The 26,862-nt window shown below is 40.7% G+C and overlaps 1 protein-coding gene across 1 annotated transcript in view; it reads right to left on the bottom strand.

Moving 5' to 3' along the window:
• Nucleotides 1-26,862, bottom strand: part of Col4a3 (collagen type IV alpha 3 chain) — a 127,645-nt gene that overhangs the window by 100,171 nt on the left and 612 nt on the right. The gene's annotated exons all lie outside the window — the stretch shown is intronic.

Raw genomic sequence — 26,862 nt, forward strand, 5'->3', positions numbered from 1 at the left:
CTTATAGTTACAATGTAGCAACAAAAATAATCAACCCAACATGAGGTACTGTATTAAAGGATTACAACGTTAGGAAGGTGGAAACCTACTATTTTAGAGGGAGGGCCTTGTCCAGGATCACATCCCTGCATCAAAGTCAGAGTGACAGGGAGTGGTTGGTCCTAGGCCCTCTGCTTGGATTCAGGTGATCCATCCTAGTTTGCTCTGTCTCTGGACCACTCTCTTCTCTTTCTAGCCAGGTGACTTGTGTAAAATGCAAAACTACCCACTACTTATTGCAGTCCTTACTGGTATTCCCTTGCCTTCTATACAAAATTAATGTTTTGAAGAAGAGGACAGGAAACTCCTTCTCTGTAGGTTCTTCTCTCCCAGTCTGTCAGATTCACCTCGTTGCAACAATGTACACTGGTTTTGAAACATTTGTATCTATCACTCTGATGGGACTATTTTGAGGTCAAGGAGGTCTTATTCATTCTGATATCTAGTATTTCTGTTAGATGTGTATATAAGGAACATGCATTTGATATTTCAGTTACATTCTCTGTTATCTCAATGCCTCTGTCCTCAGCCACTGAGTTCTAGGACTGCAAACATGTTTCACTCATTGCTTTTGACTTTATTTATTAAAAAAAAAAGTAGAATCTGTGAAAGAAGAAGTTGTTGGACATGCTTGTCTTAAAAACAAGATATATCTCACATACTCTGTTGGAAATCATAGCATACTACTGATTTGCAGTGTTGGCTCTTGCTTTATTAGAAGATATTTGAGGTTAAGGCCTCATTCTAATCAGACCCTAGCCGCCATTCACAAATCTGAGTTCATTAAACCCTGGTGCAGGAAATGGGTGTCTGGCTCCAGGGCTGCAAGCCTATGCAATAATGAATGATAGCTGTCCTGCGATCACTTACAGCAGATGACCCACATAGATAACTGAGTACTGAATACACTCAGTTCTAACCACGAGGAAAATGCAGCATCCCCCAAGCCACAAGCTAGCCCATAGGTCCTGCTTAGGCTCACAGAGAGCCAGCATGGCCACTTCCAAGAGAAGTAGGATTTTAAGTCTTCTTCATCCCTGCATGAAGGTGACTGGTATTGCTTACAGAGGACCCAGGAAAGACTACATGTTTCAGGGGTCACCCTCAGAGTCCTAGGACCAGATAGATGAAAACCTCAGTTCCACACCAACCAAACTGGAGAGTTTGCTGTTTATCAGTGTCATGAGTCAATCACTATCACCTACCCTGTGAGAGTGTTGAGAGCATTCTCATTAACCCATGAAATGCTAACCTCCTCTGCTGGGCTCAGTATGTCTTAACCACTGCAATTACACTCTTGATTTTCTATTTTATTTTTCCATTTATAGTTTACGTTTTTTTTTTCCTGAAGCAGTTTAGTGGAGAAAGTTTTATTTGGGTTCACAGTTTGAGGATACAGTCCATCATGGTGTCCTGAGAAGGCATGATGGGAGGAATGACTATAACGGTAGTCAGGAAGCCTCAGATGAACCCTCAGATTGCTTTTTTTTCTTTTTTCTTCACTCTGGAACTAAAGCCCATGAGATGCTGCCACTGATATTCATGGTACATCTTTCCTCCTCAGGTAAATATCTCTGGAAGTGCCATAATAGTTATACCCAAAGTTACAACTATTAGATAACCTAAATCCTGTCAAATCCTGTCAAGTTGACAACGAAGATTAACTACTTGGCTGTCTCTCTCTCTCTCTCTCTCTCTCTCTCTCTCGCTCTCGCTCTCGCTCTCGCTCTCTTTCTCTCTCTCTCTGTGTGTGTGTGTATTTGTGTGTGTGTGTGTGCAAAGAAATTTTCCAAATGCTTTCTAGTAATGTGAAATGTAAATTGTAATTTTTGTTTTGACTTAAACATATCCAGTTTTATAAATAAAAGCGCTAGGACAACTTTGCACTTCTAGACTGATGCCACTGGCTGTGTTGTTTTATTCTTTGAATATCCTGAGATTTTTATTCTATTATTTCATTCTGCTGATATTTTACCCAGAATGTTTTTATGTATGAAGTTGAATTACAATGATATTTTCTGCACTATCTTCCTTGATTTCAGAAGTAGTTTTTGATGCTTTGTAAATCACAAACGCAGACACTAAAAATTCAGACTTTATATTTCTTACATAGGTGAACCATTTAATATCCCAAAACAACTGTATCTAAAAACTATGGGCAAAATATCATTTGTGACAATGCTGAGACAGGAGCTTTCCTAAAGGGTATTTAATAGTGGCTTCTTTTGTTTTTCCCTGCCTTATTCATATTTTCTCTCTAAATTTTTGTCTTCTACTTTATTCTATCTAAAAAAATCATCATAATTTTTTCATGTTTTCAAATTCATTATCATGGAGTATGCAGAATGTTTGCTAACACCCGTGCGTGTCACTATGACTATATTCTCATTTTGTACATTATTGGTTTTTCTTTGACTAGGAGAGCTAACATTCTTGCATTTACAAATATTTTCCAAGCACGTATCCACTGTATCTGTGAACTTACAATTTCTCCATTTCCTTTTGCATTGAGTCTCTTTACATTTTTAACACCCTCCCTTTTGATTTAAAAAAGCGTATTCCAAGCTGACTGTTCACAGTATTTTTTTTCTTGATTTTATTAAGAACCCTCACATTTACTGTCACCTCTGAGATCTCTCTGTACATCCCAGCCTGGCCTCAAATTTGCAATAATCTTCCTGTCTGCTAAGTGCTAGGATTACGGGTATGAGTCACCACCCCCAGCCTTGCCATGTATTTCTTAGTGAGATGCCAGCAGTAAAACAGCTAAGTATTTCTGTAGAACACACCTTGTTTGTTTGTGCTACATTCAGATGTGGGAATTGAACCCAGAACCTCATGTATGGTAGACAAGTGCCCCACTGCTGTATGTGCCTAGAACATAGAAAATAGTTAAACCTAGCCAATATACCTTACTGCCATTTTCCTCATCTATATTATTGAGATATCTTGCCATCATGACCTTGAGTGTCTCCTTGAACTGAGAATTATTTAGGAGAAAAAATTTAAATATATTGGTAGTCTTTTCCTTTTTCCTTCTGACTTCACTGCACTCTAAATAGATTTGTTGCTCTAAACCTATCAACGAATTTAATTTTCAGAATTTCTTCACTTGCCATGATCTTTCTAATGGATTTTTACAAATTTCTATGAGCGCCTGGGAACATGTATGTTTGTATGTGGGAGAGAGACACAGTCAGTCATGTTAGATGCCGCTTTATCAGTGAAGTCCTCCAAGCCAGAATAACTTTAAGCATGTGCCTCAGTTTCTCACAGGTCAGCAGTGAGGTAAGCACAGAAATTGATGTAACAGTTTATGATGTTCAGCACAATCTGAGGAGGCAGTTTTATACTGATTGAATCTAAGACAATTTAGCTACATACTTTATATCATTTTGTTCTATCCTTTGCCCTGAAAAGAAGTGAGCAGATTTATCCCAGAGTTTTTGTGCTTTAGAAGAACATTTTTAATGTTTTATTATTGGTGTTCTGGCCAAAAATCTTTATTTTTAGCCTTTGTAGTGACCAGACTAGGAAAGCGATTTCCGCTCAAAGTAACCTGAGACTGTCCCAGTAGTTGTAAGCACAGTTGGCTTCCGTTAGAATTGTATTGGGACTTCTTGGAGTCGGAGGGAATAGCTGTAACATTTGAGCTATATCTATCTCCAGAATGAGTTATTCGACAGACCTTGGAATCCAATCAACCTGATTGGCTGAGTAGTCTTCTCTGGCAGGCAGGCAGCATGTCCTTTGCACCTGTTCTACGAGGCTCTAAAACCATGTCTCGTGTGGAGCTGTTCCACAGTCTTTGATGGCTCACACATTGTAGACTGCTTCACAAAATACTCATTACCCACCCTCTTAATTCTCCTCCTCATCTTTTTTTTTTTTTTTTGGATAAGGTCTGAATTTGTACACAGCATGTCCAACTTTTGTTTCCTCTAACATGGAAGTTTTATTTCTGTGGACCTATACAGAAATAGGATCCCATACTTGAAACAAGGTGTCATATGCAAATGTGATCACAGCAGTATTAACAAGACGAAAAAAGAGAAATAGCTGTGCTTCATGGCAGGCTGCTAGAGTCCCAGCACTAGGAGACTGAGAGCCTAGGACAGCCTGGTCTACAAAATGAGACATGTACCAAAAGGAAAAAAAAATAAATGCTCTAAGTATCTACAAAATACCTAGAATAATAATGGCCAGCATCTGGAGAGATGGTTCAGTGGGTAAAGGCAGTTGCTGCCAAGCCTTACAACCTGAGTTTGATTCCTGGAACCCATACAGTGGTAGAAGAGAACGAAGATGTGGATTACCCTACTGACTTCCACACAAGGGCCATGGCATGTGCCCCTCGTCCCCATAAAAAAGCAAATGTAAAAAAAGTTAAAGAGATGCTCAAGAAAGATTGAATCTCTAAACATTCAAAAGCACAAACTGATAAAGCTTGAATATTAAACATTATTTACAAGACCATATAAATATCATTTATATTGTCTATGTGTGTTAAGAAAAAGTTATAGAATTGTATATAAAATACCCTTATATCTATATTCTAAAAAAATCATTTATATAATAGAACTGCTAGGAGAAAATCTTGGAAACATTAATGATACTGCCTTTATGTAGTAAAATTAGGATTTCTTTCTGCTTTTACAAGCTTTGCTCATTTTCCTTAATGAGCACATGCTATTTTATTTTTTATCATATATCACCACTATAGTTTGTCCTAAATAAACCTGTCCCTAATGTGTTATATCCTTAAGGAATGCGCAAAATCTGGCAGTTACTTATCTGTTGTATAATATTAACTTTTAGTCTAAAATATTATACTTATGCTTCCAAATCATACATAAATTTAAAAAGATACAGATAGGAAAAGAAGAAGGCCGTTATGCTCATGTTTTCAAGGAGCAAGATCCAGGATCGAGAGTTGGCATGCTTCTGTATTCAGCAGGGAGATTCAGAGAGTGTCAGAACCAGTAGTCCATGGTGGAGCAGAGTGAACTACTCTCTCCACCGTGCCTCTGTTTCCTGAGGGACCTGCATTCAACTTATATAAAAAAACTGAGACTCTATGACTGCAAAAAGGCTCAGTGTATTCAAGTATGGGGACAAGAGTTTGGGTCCCCAGTATCCATATAAAAGTCAGGCAGGCATGGCATCTCTGCCATCCCCACAAACCTGTAAGCTCATCACTCTGAAGGTTAGACAAGGAATCCCTGGGGCAAACTGGCTAGCCAGACTAGCTGAATTGGCACACTCTGAGCTCAAGGGCAAGCTTTGTCTCAATATAAAAGGTGGAGAGCAATGGAGGTTCACATCTGATGTACTTTCTGACCTTCGAATGCATGTGGACACACATGCATGAATACACACACACACACACACACACACACACACACACAAATACAGAGGAATCTATCTCTATTACCTGGTTGGGTATTTCAACACAGCTTATTTACAGCTAAGATGTAAGATGCAAAAAAGGATTTCCCTTGCTGTTCTCTCTATCTGAAAGATTCTCTCCTCCCTTGCCTCATCTCAGCTTGTGTTTTGAGGAGCTCTGATCTGCTGCTTGCTGCTTCACGGGCATCCTTCTCTCCCTAGGAGTTACCTATTTGATCAGGCTTTAATTTTTACTTGACTGTATGCTCTGAGAGAACATGCTCCCTTGCCCAACCTCATGTCTCCAGCTGTAACCCAACATTTGGCAGACAATACCTACTCTGTGAATGAGCTAATTAATTCAGCATACAATACCACACATATAGTAATAGAATGGTCTCTTCAGCATGTGTGTTTGTGTGACTGCTTTGGAAAAACAGTTTTACTTTTAGATAAGTTAAGATATTTCATTCAAAGTTGGATCTCATGAATCACAGAAATGGTGCCCATTTTGTAAGCAAGCTGCTCTAACTTGGCTACATGAGCTGCAGTGGGGGAGAAATGCTTTAAAAATAGCCGACCGGATATCCTGCTTGGTGGCTTGGGTTATGTAAAAGTATTCTAGGTTAAGCCAATGCCTCACACAGATCGCCGAGCTTTGAGTGGGTTATATGGGGTGTCTTTTCAATGTTGTGCTCCATTTGTAAATAAGACCAAACTAAGAAAAAAAAATAATCCCAAGAAAATGATAAGATTTTGAAATAGATGATGTTTTTGAATTTTAGAGCTGAGGAAGAAGTTTTGGCAGTTTTTGGCCATCAGTTGACCCTGTTGCTTTGGGCACATGGAAAGATGGTACACTGTGACCTATGGCTGGCAAGTCACTTGCCTTGTGGAAGTCACTAAACAAATGAGACTTGAGAAGTGGCTGAGCTCCAAGTTGTCCTCAATGCCACATGTGCTATGGCATAAAAAATATACATAGGGGTTTAGAAAGAATTTTTCAAAAGCATGTTTAGTAGGTGGTGTTCCACACCTCACCCCACCCCCATATACCCTTAAATCATGGTTTAGTCTGTCCTGCCCTGGCTTCGTGCATATGAACTTTAAGCATACTCAAATTTTACTGTTGTGTTTCATGAATTTGATATGTTACTATTTTGCATTTTAAGCTATTTGGAGACATTAAATTATTACTGGTAAGGAGAAAGGCAAAACCCATAAACCATTACACCAATAAATAATGCACTTGTAAATAAATACAATGTACAGTACCTCAGGAAAAAAAAACACTTCCTAGGTCTTTCTTCATGGGAAAGGTAAGAATCATGGCTTCTGAGGTAGCCACTGAGACCAAGCAGGCACACGTGGTGCCCTGATGAACATTCTAGGTCAATGACTATCCCAAATGACATCTCTGAGGAAGATGATGCTTAGATTCTTCCCTTTTGTTTTGTAGATATATGATTAAATTTTTTTTTCAGGGCCAGCACTCTGCTAACATATGCAAGCCTGGAAAGGCCACAGGTGGTAAGCAACTAGTGACTTTAAACATTCTCTAGTTCATCCTGGGCATCTGCCAGGCAATCTTCCCAGCACCCATGTACACTTGCTGCCCTGAGTTTGTTGTTCCTCAAGCTACCTGTTTCTTCACATGGTAAGATGAGGCTCTCTGGCAGGGGCTGCTGGCCCAGCAGTCCTATCGGCCAGACTATTATACAGCTTCCTGCCCCCATTCTGCTACTGCAGTTAGTGATAAGGAATAGGAATAATTTAGTCTCATGAAGTGACTTCTTAAAAAGGAATTTATTTGAATGAAATGGGGAGTGAGTGGTCCATGGATATTGAAGAAAAGCTAAATAAGCCAGCCCCTAAATAAGAATGGGTATGAGGATTATGGAATAGGAACTAACAGAGTGGAGTGTGTGTGTGTGTGCGTGCGTGCGTGTGTGTTGTTTTGCTTGTTGGTCGTTGGAGATAGAATCTTCTACAGCCTAGGCTGGCACTGATTTGCTGTGTAGCCGAGGCTTTCCTTGAACTCCCGATCCTCCTGTGTCAGCCTCCTGATAGTTGCGAACCAATCTCAGGTCTTCCACAAGAACACTAAGTGCCATTAACTATCGAGCCATCTCTCCAGCACACCTGATGTGTTTGTCAGTTGTTCCCAAACACAGCTGCACAGCTCTGTGGCATCAGCTGAGCTCTTGGCATGTGCCAGGCATGGTACTAAAGATGTCTTCCTTGCAGCAATAGGCTGATGTTATAATTTACAAATATAAAAGACAATGCTCAACAGCTTGGCAAAGGCCTTCCACTGTGGCGTAGACTATGATGGACTTTCTAAGTATCTCATTAAAACAGGTTACATCTGTAAAAAACATTTTGTATGAGGTAAAAGTTTCCCTATTACAAAGGATAATTATGGATTTAGAGTTCAGAGGAGAAGTAGCAAAATCGATCACCCTCACTTGTATTCTAAAGCACAACTGAGCAAGCTTTAGAGGTGTAGTTTATACTGCTGCTAGGGTGGACATTGTCCTAGACTGCTTACTGCTGTAATTAAACACTGACCAAAAGCAACTTATTAGGAGGAGAGGATTTGTTTGGCTTATACTTCCAGGTCAAAGTTGATCACTAAAGGAAATCAGGGCTGAAACAGGAACTTGAAGCAGCAACCATGCGGGGGGATGCTAGACACTGGCTTGCTCTCTGGATGGCTCTCTGGCTTGTGTTTAGCTAGTTTTCTTATATAGCAAAGGACCACATGCCTAGGTGTGTCACTGCCCTAAGTGAGCTGGGCCTTTCTGCATCAATTATTAATCAAGACAATTCCCCACATGCACACCCACAAAGCCAGCCTGTTCTAGGCAACTTTGCCATGGAGTCTTCTTTTTCAGATGCCGCTAAGCTATTTCAAATTGACAATTAAAGCTAACTAGAGCAGATGTCATCACATTGAGTTTGCTCACCTACGAAGCTATTCAAGTTTAGCAACAAAGCCCACCACTCTCATAGTGAGTAAGTAGGAAAATTAGTGGCTGAGAAACCTTATAAAAGCAGAGCTTACTCGATTTAGGCCAACTCAGTGATTTATTCAACAGAAAGAGCATGCCAGGTTCACAGGTAAGAGCAGGGGAGAACTCAAGGAAGCTTCCCTATGACTTTTTTGAAGGTGAACTTTGTTGAACGGCCTCCAAAGTAAATCATTTACAGTGTTCCAGCTGGTGCATGCCAGAGCAGTTGGCATTTGCCTTCTGCGTTCATACCAGAAGGTGGGGAATATCTGTTCATGCCAGCTTCTCTGAGTTCTTGGGCTGTATCTGTGGTACCTCAATAGGGGTCTGACTGATACTTTTTGCTCCAACAAGGACAAGTCGTGACTTCCCACAGTTTTCTCTGCCATGAGGCCTTAGGTCTTAAGGTCATTTCTATTTCTAGTCTGTTGATTTTTGCCATTCTTGCTTCTGAGTTTATACTGCAGCCATCACACAATCACTTCTGAGATTAAGATATTCTCAAACTATTAACTCACTGTGCAGTGTGACGTAAGGAAGGAAGTCAGGCCTGTGTCGGCGTATGCCCGGCATTAAAGCACGCTAGAGAAAAATGTGAGGCTCAATGTCTTGCTAGAAATCATAAAGATAGGGGAGGGGAACACTGTTGACATTAAGGTCAGCCACTGAATCCAGCGATGTCATCACCCCTAGGCTACAAGGACCCTCTTGTGCCTGTTGCCACGGCAACCGCCTCACACAACCTGCATGAGCCTCACCTGTGTGCCTAATCTGTGCTCCTCTTTGGTGGACATCATTACATCATGACCCCAATAAAAGGTAGTGACCCCCAACCCCTTTCCCCCTTTTCCCTCCTTCTTCTCTTCCTCGCTCTCCCCCAACAAACCTCTTCTCTGGGACCGTGGTGGTCTGGCTTGATCTGTCCAGATACAAGCCACTTTCTAACACAACAAACACGATGAGATAAGACAAAAGGGGTAGGAAAAGGAAAATTGCTTTGTGAAACACTGAAACATCTCTTCTAACTATTGGAGGGATTTAGAACCAACATCATCATCCTGCTGTGATGATGGTGGGTTTGAGACTAACTCATTCCCAGTTCACAGCTGTCACAAGCTGGGGAAGACACTTGAAGTAGTGGACTGACTGAAGCATCCTTTCTTACTGTACTTGGCTGACTCCTGATCATAACAAAGGGTATCGTGAATAGAGTCCATGTTTGTCTGTGGCCTTTAGATTTGTGTTCTATGAAAATACTGGCACCGTTCAAAGTATTTCTTTGACTTATTTTGAGTCAGAACTGAGACAAGTTAAAAAAAAAAAAGGATGGACAGATCATTCCAGAAGTAATACTGGACATATTGGCTACTGGGGGATTCTTTTACTTGCTGACCCTCACTATATTTATTTTGGGAATTTTTAAAAAAATGTTTCAGCTGTCAGTTCCTAGCCAATCATATTTTTTATTAAATATAAAACCAATATTAACTATGTATATGTGCAATATTAGTTATTGTTGTAGTTACAAGTTAGGATTTTCAGTAATTTTATTTTTGCTCAGCCCTACTAAAACTTTATTACTTTACAAATATAACTTGTGACACAAAAGATTTTATGCAGTTACACCTAATGGTTTGCATTATATGAATCTATTGCAAAAAGCAGACAGGAAGCAAGAAAAGTTATCATTGGTATCGCTATTAATATCAGAAAATTTGACTAAATTGTACTAGTATATAAACATGATAAAAAGTGATACATTTCTTTTAAGAAATACTTAATGCTGAGAAAATGTTCATAATACAGTATAACATAACAAAGGTAAGACTTAGGGCTTGACTTGCTAACCCCATCACTACAAAAAAAATTCAGGATACTAAATGCCACACGTCATGTGACCTACTTTGTAGGTGTGACGTGCGTATGTGTGTGTGTCTGTGTGTGAGTGTGTGTGTCTGTGTGTGTGTGTGTCTGTGATAAATATGTAGGGGATATGTATGAGGTGTGTGGATATGTGTTTTGTGTGTGTTTGTGATGTGTATGACAGGTGTGTGGTTGTGGTTGTGGGGTGTGTGTGTGTGTGATAGCTGTGCATGATAGCTATGTGAGTGTGTGTTAAATGTGTGGGTGTGTGATGTGTGTATATGTTTGATGTGTATCATGAGTGTGCGATGTATGTGTGTGTGACAGATTTGTGCATGTGTGCTATAGCTGTGTGTACGTGTGTGCCTGATAGCTCTGTGTGAGATTTCAGCTGTGTATGGGCACACTCGCCTCTGTTAGTTCTTTCTTTAATAAGTGCTGGGGGTTTGAACTCAGGTCCTTGTGCTTGCGTAGCTAGTGCTCTTATCCACTGAGCCATCTCCTAGGCCTCCACGTGATCAACATTAGCTATCAGTCAAGAATAGCTCTATAATTAACAAGTATGTTAGTTGAAGTATTTGAAAGCGATGACATCACCGGCGGGAGCATTAGCAACACTGTTTGCATGGGATGGCGTAAGGTCAATAACCTTCTCACTTTTAATGGGGATAGCGCTCAGGGAGGATGTTGTTTCTGCTGACATTTTCCAATAAAGTTATTAGAAAATACCAGCAGCAAAGAATGCACTGGATAATATTTTTGAAAGTAAGAAACTCCTTAATACATTCCAGGAAGTCCTGGTCACAAGTCAACAGGGGTATTTCAGGAGCTTGAGAAGCTCATTCAGACAGCTGCTTTGCTGACCTGTTGAAGCTTTCTTGTCTCGGCAGTACTTGGCATCTGTGGAATGCTTGACTGGGCACAGAGTGCGCTTAATTGCAGTGTTTTCTGTAGATAAGGGGTGGGGGGGAGTTTTATTTGCCACATTTTATGACTGAGGAAATGGAGAGCCTTGGAATTTGAGTAACTCGCCCAAAGCCATCAGAACAGAGGTCCTCTCCTGGCACCTCATGAAGGACTTTTTTCCAAGGCTGGATGCTGTCTGTCTTGTCTGACATAGTACCTCAGATGCTTCTACCTGCATGACTGCCTCTGTAGGTCTGGGGATACAGCGCCTTCAGGTCACATGCTGTCTGTGTTCTGTCTCAGATAGGCCTGAGTAGGCCACAGTGAGTGGAAAATAGCCTGTGGGCTCAACCCTAGGAACATACAGGATTGAAGAAATCCACCAGCTGCTCTCCATCAACTATTACAGAGGACTTGGCTCTTTCTGTGAGTGGGAACCTTCACAAGCAGTTTCTTTCATGAGATGTCAGGCATTACACTGCCCTAGTATTAAAGGGTTGGAAGAAACTGTGCAGTCTATGTTTTCTTGGGGTGGCCAAATAAAGAGAAGCCAGCCCACATGTATATAAGCTACCAGCAAGAGTTGGAGCTGGAGCATGAGGTTTGGGGAGGAAGTACAAATACTGCCCAGAAATACTGCTTATTGCTCTCCCAACTCACTGCTAGTCCTTATGTTCTTCATTCTGAAGATAAACTATAGTTTTTAAGTTAGTGAAATCTTCCTACCGCTGGCTCCTGAATTAAACAGGCTGCTGCTCTTCCACAGAGTTCTATGTTCACCGATCTTGATTCTTTCTCCTAATTTCTACCCAAATTGTACTTTTCCGTATTTATCCTCTCAGGGAATGTGTCATTTATTGTCTGGGTGCTTATCTGGGCCCGTTTCTTAGGCACATACTCCAGGAAAATGAAGGGGAAACATTTTAAAACTCTATCTTTGTTCCCTGGATGTAGCACTGTGCCTAGCACCCAGTAAGATATGAGGAAGTATTTGAATTGTTGAAGTAATCAATGGTTTGCTCATCTGACAAACACGGTTCCCTTAAAAGCCAAAGGATTTGAAGAACTGGTTGTTCTTCTGATATTTTGTTTTCAGCATTTAATTGAATAGTGTTGCAGTTTCACAACAGCTCATTGAAGGCCAGAAATACCAGCTGTGAAGCTGAGAGCTGGAATCGTCGAGAGGGATAAAGCATGACACCTGTCTTCCAGTGTGGGACAGTGGCACGGAAACAGGTTAAACCATTTCTATGCTGCAGACAGAAATCACATTTCAGCAAATAAAAGGATTTGGATGCTGATTTCAATTAAAAGGAGGAAATGGTGTCAGGAATAATTGACTTTGATGACAAACAGATAAATAACTTGGTAGCAAAACCTATTCAGATACATTATCATAAGTTAGCTATGGAGAACCATGAGACTCAAGATGGGGTTGTTACTCTATCCAGGGTGCTCCCAAAGCCCATCTCCACCCAACCTAAAAGAGGGGACTTCTGCCTCTAGACCAAGCAGAAAGGGGCCACCCAGAACCCCCTCTGACTGGTGATCTGAATTCTTGCTTAGGCTGCAAGGCTAAGCACTGCAAGGGAATATAAACAAAAGTTAAACATATCTCTCTGGGTTCCCTGAGGGACAAGCCTGACTGAATAGGGGTTGATGTCAAAAGTTTCCCCTCTCCAGGAAAAAGACATTGGGATGGGTATAGCCCTCATGCCTCACTGGACAACGACAGTGGGACCGGAGCCATTACAAGGTCCCCTTCAATTACTGGATGTCAGGCCTCTATCCCCGCCTTTGCAAGATTAGAATCGCCACAGGCCTTCTATACTTAGAGAAGGGAGGAGATGTCAGGGGCAGCCCTGCTTACACATTGAAGGCCTAGAATCAGCCATAGGCCTAAAATCAGCAATAGGCCTGTCATACGTGTATACTAACACCAAGTCTTGGGTCTCTGTGGAAAAACATTAAAACAGATGGCTATAAGCTAATGTCAACAGGCAGCTTTTGTGGATATTTACCAGCCTGAGTAGTCATAGACCTTGTAAATAGGTAGCCTTGGCAGACAATACCAACTTAGATAAAGTCAAGTGAATCATAGGCAGAGTCATAGTGACCTATCCCCTGAACCCTCACCCAGCCGATACCCTGTTCTGAAAGATAACTGTACTCCCCCTGAATACCCACGCTCCGGTGTCATCCCCTTCCTCATGTCCTGCCTTTTTGTGTTTGTAACCCCTATGTGAATAAGTAAAAATTACGATTTGATCTTAAAAAAAAGAATAAAAAAATCAATTTTATCTCAAACATCTTGCAACTATTTAAGCAATAGACAGGGTGGTATCTGATGCTCCTTTTCAGTTACCTAGAAAGATTCCTCGGATATCCCCATTACACACACACTTCCTCTATTAACCGATTAACTGAGAATGCTCTTGGATCAGACTTTTGTCTGTGAATCAGAAATGATATTACTTTGCAATTTAGCTATCAGAAATGCATGTTGATGTTACTTTGCAATTTAGCTATCAGAAATGGTGTTGGGCATTTGACAAGAAAGTATCTACTTTATTAAATGATAATTATCATTAAGAGATAACTTTAGTAAAGGTTTATCTCCATTTTTATTTTAGCTTTCTTCCTACCGTGTGTGTGTGCGTGTGTGTATGTGTGTGTGTGTATGTGCATGTGTGCATGTGTGTGCATGTGGAGGCCAGAAGTGAACCCTGTACACTGTTCCTTGAGTGTCATTTACCTTGGTTTGTTACACATGGTCTTTCCATTGATCTGTAGTTTACTCACTAGGCTAGGGTGGCTGGCATGTGAGCTCCAGGAATCTGTATTTCTTTGCCTTACTCATGCTGGGTTTGTAAATGCGTGCGCCCATACCTGGCTTTCTTAGGTTGTTCACATGACTGGAGATTGTGTTTTGATGCTTGCATAGTGAGTACTTCGCAGATTATGCTATTTCTTTAGCCATTATGTCTAAATAACTGGAAACACACAGTATTCCCAGTGGGGTAGCTTTCTTCACTAATACATGACATCAGTCTACAATGAAGTCTTCTGTAGAAATTTGAAAATTGTTTTCATGATAATCGACAACACACACACAAAAATACACCAGTTTACTGTTGGGTGGGAAAATAGGCAAAGAAAAAGTCTGGAAAGGAAGAGACCAAACTATTAGCAATGCTGTCTTCAGAAAATACAATTACAGTGGGTTTTGTTTTCACTTTTAAGCACACTCAACTTATTTTGAAATCCAATATGCAAGCTCTTCGACTTTCTCAATATTAATACATAAACACACAGCATAAAATGATCCCCTGGTCAGACAGAGATAATAAACATCTTGCCTCGTTACTTTGACTCCCCGTGAAAGCTTTGTCATTTGATCCAAAGGGTGAGGATCACAGACCTTTCAACTTCCTACTTATGGAACCTTTTCCTTGGGAAGTTCACACAACAACAAAAATATCATAATGGGGGGAAAAAAAACCTCCAGTGACCTGACTGTTTTGTGTATATTACGCCAAATCTCCCCAGTGTTTCTAAACACACTTGAACTCGTTTTTAAACAGTGGAATAGGTTGTCTGAGAGTCTAATTTGGAGAGACAAGCTAATTAAGAAATGTAGATCTTGATGACTAAAACTAGAATCTTTCTGACTTATTCCCTGTCCTAGTTAGGGTTACTATTTCTATGATGAAACACCATGACCAAAACACATTGGGGAAGAAAGAGTTTAGTTGGCCTATACGTCCACATCTGTCATACTCCATCACTGAAAGAAGTCAGGACAGAAACTCAAACAGGGCAGAAACCTGGAGGCAGGAGCCGATGCAGAGGCCATCAAGGGGTGCTGCTTACAGGCTTGCTCCTTATGACTTGCTCAGCCTGCCTTCTGGTGAACCCAGGATCATCAGCCACCAGGGTGGCCCCACCCACAGTAGGCTGGGCTCTCCCTCATTCTCGCTAATAAGGAAGATGCCCTACAGGCTGGTCTACAGCTGGATCTTATGGAGGTATATTCTCCATCAACGACCCCTCCTCTCCAGTAGCTCTAGCATGTGTCAAGTGGACATAAAACCAGACGGCACACTCTCCAGTCTGCTACCACCATGATGAAGTGTTTCTATGGCTACAACTATCATTCATTCGTTTGTTTGTTCTAGTTCTGGGAGTGCACCAAAGGCTTTAAGCATAGTAAGTAAGAGCTCTACAATTGAACTATTCTCCTCAATCTTATATTCTAAATAACTCCAAAGACTACACATTTTAAAACTACCTCCAGGTTGCAATGAAAAAATACTGAAAAAACCTTTAACCACACACCATATATGTGTATGTATGCATATACATATATGTATATATGTGTGTGTGAATGTATGCATATATATGTATATATATACATATATATATATCACATATAATACCTATCATGACATATAGAAAATCTTTTTATTTTATGTGTATTAGTGCTTTGCCCATATGTACATCTCTGTACCACATGTGTGCCTAGTTTCCACAGAAGCCAGAAGAGGGAATCAGATCCCTTAGAACTGGAGTTACAGATGGTTGTGAGCCATCATGTGGGTGCTGGAAATTAAACCCACATCCTCTGGAAGAGCATTCAGTGTTCTTAACTGCTGGGCCATTTCTCCAGCCCCAGTGGAAATACTTTCTTTAGTCTGATACTAAATGCATAGAGCTGAGATTTTAAAGTTCTTTTCTCTGTGTGTAATGGTTATGAAGTTAGCTTCAGCAGATACAGTAGCAGAGCTAGATTGGAAATAGTTATGCTGGTCTAGAGGACTTCTCCTTCATTCCTCTGCTTCTAAGATGCCTTTTACTCCCTCGAACCTCTCTAATGGCCTTTCATTCTCTCTGCTTTGGTACCATGTTCAGCAGATTCAGATCCTTCCAAATGAGGCTGAAGAGACATAGGCAGTGAGCGATATGTCAACTGGACAAAGGAAGGGCACTGTGCGTGCTCACTTGCAAGCCACTCTGCTAGTCACAGGTAGCTCAATAGCTGTGTCTGCCACATAAATGCTCTTCATTGTCTGTATTTTTATTTCAAGACAGGGTTTCTCTGTGTAGCCCTGGCTATCCTGGAACTCACTCTGTAGACCAGGCTGGCCTCGAACTCAGAAATCCACCTGCCTCTGCCTCCCAAGTGCTGGGATTAAAGGCACTTGCCACCACTGCCCGGCTCATTGTCTGTATTTTTAAAAGGACAAATCATTAAGAATAAACATTAATGTTATCCATGATCAGTCATGCACAACCCTGTGGACTTATCCCACCAAGTTAGGGTATGAATATGGTTTGTTACCCAAAACTCATGAGAGATTTTAATCCCCAGTCTTAGAGTAATGGTATTAATCATTAAAACTTGATTTATAACTTTAAAAATGACTTTTTGGACAAAATAATCACACTGTTCTTCCCATGGGTATGATTGTATACACTGACCCCTACCTAACCCACTGGAAAATGTCACATAAGTCACTCCTCAGGTCACCGGCTATACATAGAAATGTGTCTTGTCCCAGCTAATATGTCCTACTCACAGTTTTTGAAGACATGATATGAAGAAGAACATTGTAAAATAGCTGATCAATGTTTTATAGCAATTATATATTTAGATAATATACTGCTAAAGCTAACTTACAAGTTGCCTTGGATATTTAAATAAAACTTAGAAAATTATAGCATGATTTTATGTGGCTCACAGGTAATGTCTCATATCATATTCCTATTGTATGACAGACACACAGAGCTTTATGCCTCTGAAGTTCTCGCCCTGTGTGAAGTGGAAACTTACCGAGCAAATGTAACCTAGTTCAGTCTTGGCCAGAACAAACACCTGAAGCCAGAACCTAATTAGCAGATATGAAGGGGAAACTCTTGGAAGAAGGAAAGATCGCCATAGGTGCTTCCAGAAGACAACAGACAGTGATTATACGAGACAAATGCAGAACTCAGTAAAAGCCTGCCTTAACAAATCGACACATACTTCATCACAGGAAAGTCAGGCTTGTCAGATGCTTTGCACTAAGGTCAGCAAACATTTCTGAAACACAGAGACTCTTGTTATAGGTAGTTCCCAGTTCCTAAGCATGAGTAACACTGAGAATTTTTGTTATAGAAACCATTTAAGGCTAAGGTTATATACTATGATTGCTGCAGAAGATTCACCACGGTCTTCGCTTCACTGATAGCTTTTCATCTATGTCAAGGGTTTGGTCAAAGGTCAGGGCTCACTGTATTCACAAGAAACCTTCAGACAAGGTATAAGGTATTATGAACAATCTTTATATCCCTCCTCCCAAATCTATGCCTTAGAGACACGCCCTTTATTGTGGTAGTGCTTGAACCCATGAGAGCAAAGTCCTTTTGATGGGAATAGTACCCTGGCAAGAAGACAACAGACAGCTATGTTGCTCTGTCTACATGAGGACACAAGAAGTTAGCAGTCGCCGGGCAGTGGTGGCGCATGCCTTTAATCCCAGCACTTGGGAGGCAGAGGCAGGCAGATTTCTGAGTTCGAGGCCAGCCTGGTCTACAGAGTGAGTTCCAGGACAGCCAGGGCTACACAGAGAAACCCTGTCTCAAAAAAAAGAAAAAAAAAAGAAGAAGAAGAAGTTGGCAGTCTGCAAGCCAAGAGTGGGGCTTTAACCATCCTTTAGCCATTTCATATCCAGATCTGGGATTTACAATCTCTGAAAACTATGAGAAATAAATACCTACTTAAAGTGTTTTGTCATATCATCCCATGGTGACTAAGGCATACAGAGACATGAATTCTACAAAACATGAAAACATTGCAAAGGTGACTTTATCCTCTGGCCCGTCTATACCTTTCTCATGTAAGACTTCCCATTCTTAATAGGTATGTAGAGGTCTGTGTGGGACAAACATGTGATTGCCACAGGTACTTCTTAGGTGAGCTCCATGTGTGTCCAGGGTACTTAATCACTGGACATGGCAGCAGGAGTTCACCTGTGTTCATCTCAAAGTCTCACCATAGCCTTTAGGCCACTGTGGCTTTTAGATACGGGGGCCCTCTGAGTGCTTAAGTAGAAACTCAGAGCCACTGTGAAAGGGCTGCTCAGGAAGATGGCTGTTCTGTTAAAATGGTATCATCCTAATTTCCCCTTAAACTGACAATGGAGTTGAGGTAAATGAGCTATGGCGAAGGTTATGTTGTGATTAAGAGTTTAGGCGGAAGCCAGATATAAACCTTGTGGAACAAAAATACTCTCCACACTGTGTGTTTTCACAGGGCTCTGGAAGTCTTTTGCTCCATGATGGATGGCTGCTCGTTTGGCTGAATGCCACAGTACAAGTATGGTCAGCTCCAAAGGGATGCAGGAATGCAGGGCGTTCTCCAGCTAGCCAACCCTGCAGTTGGAAGAGTATGCTGATTAAAGCTTTTGGGACGTTAGTCAACTACAATACTGAGCAAAGCTAACCTCACACTAAACATCAGGAAGTCCATATTGCACACTGGTAAATACAGTCAAAGCTATAGGGGAAGCATGAAGATAAACTTCATTCAGTTCACTGCTTTCCCTAGGATCGTATTCAAAACCAACCAAGTCCTCAAGGAGAAAAACCCCTGGTTTGACTTGACTTGAGGAGAGAGTGGGCGGCTGGCTGTGCTGTGTTGATCTTGACCTCTGTCTCAAAAAAAAAAAAAAAAAAAACAAACAAAAAAACCCACCCTGCTATATTTGGAAACAGCAGCAGGAGGAGCTGGAGGAAGGTGACCCTGGGAACATGAAAAGAAATTGTTTCCTTCTTTTCCTTCTTAGTTTAGTTGGACTGATTGAATAAAATACCTTGGTCTTGGTAATTTGTAAATAATAAAAATTTATTACCCACAGTTTTGGAGACTGAGAAGTTCCACACGAAGATGGTAATGGATTCAGTGTCTGGGAATGCCTTGCTCTCTGCTTTGACGAAGGCACCTACACACTGTCTATACAGCATAAAGCAGGCATGCCTCCTTTTAAAAAGGACACTAATCATATTCATGAGCTTCTTCCCTCATAAGTTAATCTCCTCTCAAAGGCCCCATTGTCCAATACTGTCACTCTGGGGCAAGGTTTTAGTATACTGCTTTGAGGGGGACATAAACATCTGACTTGGGAGAGATGCCTGGGAAGCTCCAGAACTACTTTCTTCTGTAGCTCTACACGGCTGAGACAGCTGAGTGATGAGAGAAGACATTTCCCTGCTTTACTTTCTCTCCTCATGAGTAGACTAAGTCAGCAAACAGAAGACTCAGGACATTGAAATAAAGACCAAGAATCAGGAAGGCGATATAAAGACTTGTAAAAATGTCTGAGATGCAGCAAAAGGTGCTACGGGAAAGAAAGCTAAGTAAGAATGGAAACCATGTAGAGAGCAGAGACTCAAGCAGTCACTGATGACAGTAAGGTACGGTGGATGTCAGTAACCACAGCTAACACATGGAGAATGGTTATCAACATGTACATGAAAGCATGAATATTAAATCAACCAGTCTCCGGAAAGTCGTAAGTTCAAACCTATTGCCTCCTTTTTAAGATGAGCTGCTAAGGCAGAAAGTAAAAGTAGTAATTACTAGACCTCGGTTTTAATGGGCATGACATGACATATTTTGAATTCATGATTGCTACTGAGAAATTTCAGTCGAGGAAAATCCTCTGCAAGTTATAAACAGCTGAGAGAGAGTTAGAGAACTGGAGGGTGAATGTAAGGAAGTTTCAGAGCTCACTGTGGGGAAAAGGGAGATTAAAATAGAAGAGGTAGCTTGGCCTTGATCCCTCCAGAAGTAGCGTGTGAGACAGCATATGTATGAATGAGAGCCATTCTCATTGGGCTTTACGGAAGGTCTGTGTGAGTCTCTATGGGTAGAAGAGAATTAATTCCGTATCTCCCATTGTCCACTGAAGAAAGATTGACTGTATAGGCATGGAAGCCATTAACTTTGAGGTGCCACCGGGAGACAGTGGGACAAAGTCAAGAGAAATCATCAGAATAAGCCTGTGTAATGCTGGAGGTGGCTGGAGGTTGAGAGGCTGAAAATAAAGATACCAGACTCAGGGAGGCCAAGAAGATTTGATTTTGCAGAGCAACGTGTTTCACTTAAAAAGTCAGGGTTAGTGAGAGGGCTCGGTGAGAAAGACACTGGCCACTAAGCCTAGTGACTCAAGTTAGATCTCTGGATCCCACCAGTTGAAGGGAGGAGGGGCTCCAGCAGCCTGTCTGTCCTCTGATTTCCATGGGCACGCCAAGGCTTGTGTGCACACACAATAAATAAGTGAGTGCAACCATTTTTAAAAATCAAGAGCATGCGGAGGAAACCCCGTATGGCCAAGCATATGACTAACGAGAACACTGAATTTAGAGAAAAGAGAGAGAGGAATAGGAAAGCATAGTGATCTGAGAGTGGTGACTTCGCAGGTGTAGTCTGGGCACTTGAGATGATGAGGCGGCAGAATTCTGAGCTATACACCAGCCTGGGCTACATAGTGAGATCCTGTCTCTATACATTTAACAGCATGATCAAAAGCTTTGACCTTCACACACATTTTTAAAAATCAGTCTATAACTGGCACCATAATGTAAAGACAAAAATATAACCAGGAAAAACAATGCATTTGAGAGTAAAGAAATAACATTTTGATAATTCACACAATAAGGCTATCACAATAAACATTTTTTAAAGGTTTTGAGATAAATGAAATTGAAATGTTATTAATTAATTTTTGTCCTTCAAGTAAGGCAGAAATTTTTTTTATTAAATACATTTTCACTTTGCAAATTGCTTGCTCACTATCAAAATACCAAATTCAACTGGGTTTTATTATGTTCTTAATAGTCAGATTATTTACAAGTTTAAAATATATTACGTACAGTAGCACCAGGAACATAAAATACTTAAATATTAAAGCAACAGAAAACTAAAAAAATATTTCAGAACCTCATAAATAAAGATGTATGCAATAGCATTACTTGTGATGACCTCAGCTTCGAAGCCACTCATAGGTAGAGATGCTGCTTTTGTTCAAACCTTAGACCACTACGCAGGGATGCAAGTGACATCCCATTCCAAGCTACCAAGAGATCGGTCACAGTGGAAAGTCAGAAGGAAACATGACAAGACCAAAGAAGCATAATATCCTGTGAACCTAGATACAGACATTTCAGCCCAGACAAAGTGCCAGTGAGGGCTTGGATAAGCACTTGGATGATAAGTCTTAAGAAAAGGAAAGACATGATTACTTGAAATCAGATTTTAGTGTCTTTATGGCAGAGAGAGTCGGAGGAGTGACTTTTTGGTTCTGATAACGCTCTGGGTTTTGACCAGCATGGCCTTTACCGAGATGTTCAACTGGTGGCTGGCCACACTCTACATTTGTTAGTGTGCTCGCCTGTGTCATCTTCAATAATGAGTGGGTTTTAAGAAAAGGCATTGTGACCAATTAAGAGTCCATCATATAGCAATGCAAGGGTGGTTTGACATTCAGAACATTGACTTATTACAGTGGCTAACTAAAGACTTTTTAAAAAAATATACAAAACCAGTAATAGCATTAATATAGAATCATTTAATAAATAGAAACATAGACCCATGAGAGAAGGAAACTCTTTATCTGACAGACTTGAAAACTATATAGCCAATACAACTTTAATGAAATGTTAGAAGCGTTCCCTTTAATCTAAGTAATGAGACAAGATCAAAATGCTAATTCTAATTAGCACAGCATTAAAAGGGGAAAAAAGGAGCTGGCAAGATGTGTGCATGAAGACTGGGGTTCACTCCATAGCAACCACATAAAAGTCAGGCACACACCAATACAATTCCAAAACCAAGGAAGCCAAAGCAGGAACGTCCCTGGGGCTCGCTAGCCATCCTGTTTAGCTAGTTGGTGAGTTTCAAGATCAGCGAGAGAGCCTGTCTCCAAAATAAGGTGGAGAGAGACTGAGAAGACACCCAAATGTTGATCTCTGCTCTCCATGCACATATGCAGGAACCCCTTCCTCTACACACACACACACACACACACACACACACACACACACACACACACACGGGAAAGAGAGAGGAGACAAAATATATAAAAATTAGAAAGAAATAAAGTTATTAATCACTGATAATATGACTAGCTATGTGTGAAATCTAAATGCATAAGCTACTAGGAATAATAATAAGAGAATTAAAGGTTTCTAGACCCACATTAAAGTTTCAAAATCAGTAGCATTTGTATGAGACAGGCACACGTTTATGCAGCATCGTAACCCATATTTTACATGCAATGCATGTCAGCATCCAAGAGGGAGTTTTGGTAGAACTAAGTGGATGCCAGACCTCAGCCAGAGGGACATAGAAAAATGGCAGTGACAATTTTAAAGAAAATAATGACAGCAGGCATGGCCACTCTGTCTGTGACTGGCTCTAGAAGATGTAGTTTGAAAACAAAGAAAGTGGCCAAAATCAGTGTGCTATTGTCACAGAGAATAAAACAAAACAGAGCCACACAAAGAAAGGATAAGTGGGACTGACCAGAGAGCTTACATACTTTACATATTTACAGAGGTAACTGGGAAGCAGAAAAGAACACACCACTGAAAGAATATGGGATAATTTGTTATCTACATGGGTGAAAATTAATCTATATACTGTAAATTGAAGACAGTTCCAGGTTAAAGACTTTGAAACTATAAGGCTTTTTTTTTTCAATTGGAGAAATAGAAAGTGATGTTTTCATAATTCCAAGAATTATGATTTCTTTGACAAGGAGCAAAAGACAAAATGTTAAAGAAACATGGGTAAATTTGAAGTTATGTTGGATGAAGTGTAAACAGAAAGGTAAACCAAAGATTAGAAACAACCTTTTTGTGACATGTTTAAATAGCACAAGTTTGATATACAAATACACACATCATTTCAGATTTTTTAGTAAGAGAAAGGCAAAGTCTGTAGTAGACTCAGGAACAGAAAGTGGTCCATGAAGTTCACAGTGGGGGGAAATATAAAGAGGCAAGCCAGGATGAAGGCTTACTAGTTAAAACAAGGTCTCTCTCACTTGTTAACATCGGAGCATATCAAGTTTTGCCTTTGATGAAGGGAAAGGTAAACATGATGTAGCTTCACTGTAGAGTAATGTAACGATACTGAACAATTACTGTAACAATAATGTAAACAGACTCTTCTTTGAGCACCCAGGGATTCCAACTCCGGTTACCACAATGTCACAGACAGAGAGGCACACATGGAAACTTTGTAAAATAAAAGTGTGAAGCCTGGCTTACAGTGTAAGGAAAGGGCTGACAAAATAACCTGCTTTATATTACCAGACTGCTTTGAACAGGTTTCTTCTACAACAAATATATCAATATGGATAAAATCCAATGACATACTAGTTAATGATTTAAAAAAAAACAAGTGTGTAATATGAAACTATTATATTTGAAAAACCATGAAACAATAATATTTATTTTTAAGGAGACTGCACACACACACACACACACACACACACACACACACACACACCCCTCTCACTTGTGTGGAGCATAAACACAAAATCTTGCATGAGAATGGCATACACAAACCTCCTGAGCTGGAACAGAGTTAAGAATTTAAGTATTATGGCATACTGTATTTTTCCCCCTAACACAGGGAGGCTGAGAGACAACAAGCCATGTTTTATTAATATTTGCTTAGTCTCAGGGATAAATAAATTTGTGCTATTATGGTACATTACTGCTTTTTTTGTTTGAAATGTTAACTAGTCCAACTGAAGGTTTTGATTTTGAAAATAAATCCAGATGAGAAAGCATCTTTGTGTGTTATGTGCGTCTTACAGTTCTTCCTGGAACTTAAGAGAATGCTAACTTTGTCGGTGGCTTTTACCTTATCCAGGGAGCAGAGATAGGCAAGCTCCATTTCTCTTCCTCACCTATTGCTTGGAATAATAGTGGAAGACTCTTGCTAGTTTGATATGGGTCACCTGGGCAGAAGACAGCTGTAAGCCTGTAGGTACAGTGAACAGCTAGGCGGCCCTTGCCTTCTCAGCCAAGCAGCAAAGTCCTTCTCCCTGGGTGCTTGAGGGGCAAACTGTGTATGCAGGCAGTTTCCACCTTGGCTAAGCAGGGCATGCAGGGTCAGCACTGCTGCTAGCTTCCTGTTTGGGGAAATGCTAAAGTACAGCTGGAGACCTTCAGCTAACATAGCACAGAGATTAGACACATGATAGCCCAAACTCTGGATGTATCTCTCACAGGTTGTTTGACTCGCAAGCGATTCGCTTGCTTGCTGTTTGTTTGTTTGTTTGTTTTACCTGCTTGTTATTTTGCTTTGAGTAAAATTGAACTCAGTTGCTTGCTAATATTAATACAAGACATTGATGACTAAAAACTACATTTCTAGAGTCTCTCCTAGAAGGATGCTGGCACTCTGGGCCTGAATTCCAGATTGTCAGCAGCTGAATGGGCTTGGAGATTGTCCCCTCCCCGACCACCTCACTCATTACCTGTTGCCTACTGGAGGGGTGTCAACTCTCCCAGGTCACAGATAAAAAGATTGAGATTCAAAGAAGTGCCGGCCTAGCCCAAGGTCACAGGTTGTTTGTAGGTCGGGCCATGTTGTCACATGTCACACAGGTACCAGTTAATGTTAGATATCTTTTCCCTGTAATATGGCTCATTTTGTAATCTTTGGGGGCACTAGTTCTGTCTCCTTCAGAAGATGCAGTGAAAATGAGAATTCTGCATCCTTTTAACAAAGCTTCACTTCAGCCTTCAATAGAGACAGAGCAGATGGAGTTATTGTGGTAGTTATTCACTTAAATTGTAATGTTTTGACCTCCGCAAACTCAAAACAGAAATAATTTTACATGTGAGGTGCAAGAGGCCATCACAACATGATTGCATATGGTACAACCGGAGGTTCTATGGTCACAGGGTACCATGTTTTAAAAATGAGATTTACTTATTTTATGTGTGAGCCTTCCCTCTGCGTGTAGGCATATGACCTTGTCTGTGCTTGTGTTCATGGAGGCCAGAAGACGACACTGGATCCCCTGGGCCTCGAGTTACAGATGATTGTAAATCACCATATGGGTCCTGGGACTTGAACCCAGGTCCTGTACAAGACCCACAACTGCTCTTAGTCATTGAGTCATCTCTTCAGCTCCAGCTCACCACTTGATTCTTCCAAGAGTCTTGGGTTCCTTCAAAATCTCATTGCTTTTCTTCTGAGTCTAGAAAGATGATGATGATGATGATGATGATGATGATGATGATGATTGCTGTTCTGGAATGTTCTTAGGCCTTTGTATAATATGATTTACTGGTTTCTGCTAAAGCTGTTAGAGAATCCACACCAGTTTGCATGAGGTATAGCCATCCTGCCCAGCAGTATTTAGTCACCTAGGTCAGGTAGTCCTGTTCATTCATTCATTCATTCATTCATTCATGTATTATGTGAGTGTAGACAGGGAAAGGACACAACTTTCAGGAGCTGGTTCTCTTACTCTATTTGGGGATTGAGTTCATGTTGTCAGTTTCCATACACTGAGCCATCTCACTAACCCTGAAAAATATGGTCTTGTTAGAGCCACTTCATATAGGTTACAAAATCTTTTAGAGTGTAAAGGCAAAGACACTAAGACACCTACACATGAATGAAAGGTGGGTGACCAGATCAATTTACTTTAGCCCCTCGTTGAAAGCTGTGTAACAAAGTGAAGAGATAAGAGAGGTAGATCCTAATAGCAGGTGCAGACAGGCCTGTAAGCTGCCAAAGGACACATTTAATCTGAAAATAGTTCTGCTAAAAACACAACTCTATATTGCTGTGGGTCTGTAGTTGTGGATCTAAGCACACAGAAATTGGGAAGAAACACCGGGTTACTTGTGGGAAATCAGAAATCTAGAGGGATGGGGTCCAGAGGAGTGGTAGCCGAGCTATGATGCCTGTAATCCCTCCCTTAAAAGGTAAACACAATAGAAACAAGTACAGTATATGCAGCCATAGGTCCTGTGTTCTCTGGTGACATACAAGGGACCACGAATCTCCAGCCACTGTCTCAGTCATGTAAGACTGAGGCACCTGCTTGCTCATCGTCAGAAATGAAGCTCACCATACCCCAGTCAACAAACAACAACAAGCGTCTGAAAAGTTAAATTTTTGATTCACAAACTGAATCCTAGCCAGCCCCTTCTAGGCTCCTGGTAGTTTCAAGGAGATTTTTATCTTTAGTGGCAAAAAAACAAGCATTATGGAGTAGATTCAAATGAGCACAGGGTGACCCAAATTCCAAATAAAAACCAAAATCAACGAGACATTGCTTAATTCATCCTAATATAAGTTCTACATTTTTTTTTAAACCGCGATGGCTTTTGTGTCCAGAGAGTCCAAAGGAACACTGAGCCCCAATGAAGTCAGAGTCAAGGTGAGGTCTGGAAGGAGCAGGGTTGAAGCTCCAAGGAGGGTTCTCCTCCCGGACTGGTACACATTTAGCCAACCAAACTACCTGTCTATTCACCATCCTGACATTACAGCTTCAGTGCCCTGGCCATTATTTTCATTATCTATCTGCCTATCTATCTATCTATCTATCTATCTATCTATCTATCTATCTATCTA

The sequence above is a fragment of the Grammomys surdaster genome, unplaced genomic scaffold (assembly GCF_004785775.1).
Source record: "Grammomys surdaster isolate TR1022 unplaced genomic scaffold, NIH_TR_1.0 125833, whole genome shotgun sequence".
Taxonomy (NCBI): Eukaryota; Metazoa; Chordata; class Mammalia; order Rodentia; family Muridae; genus Grammomys; species Grammomys surdaster.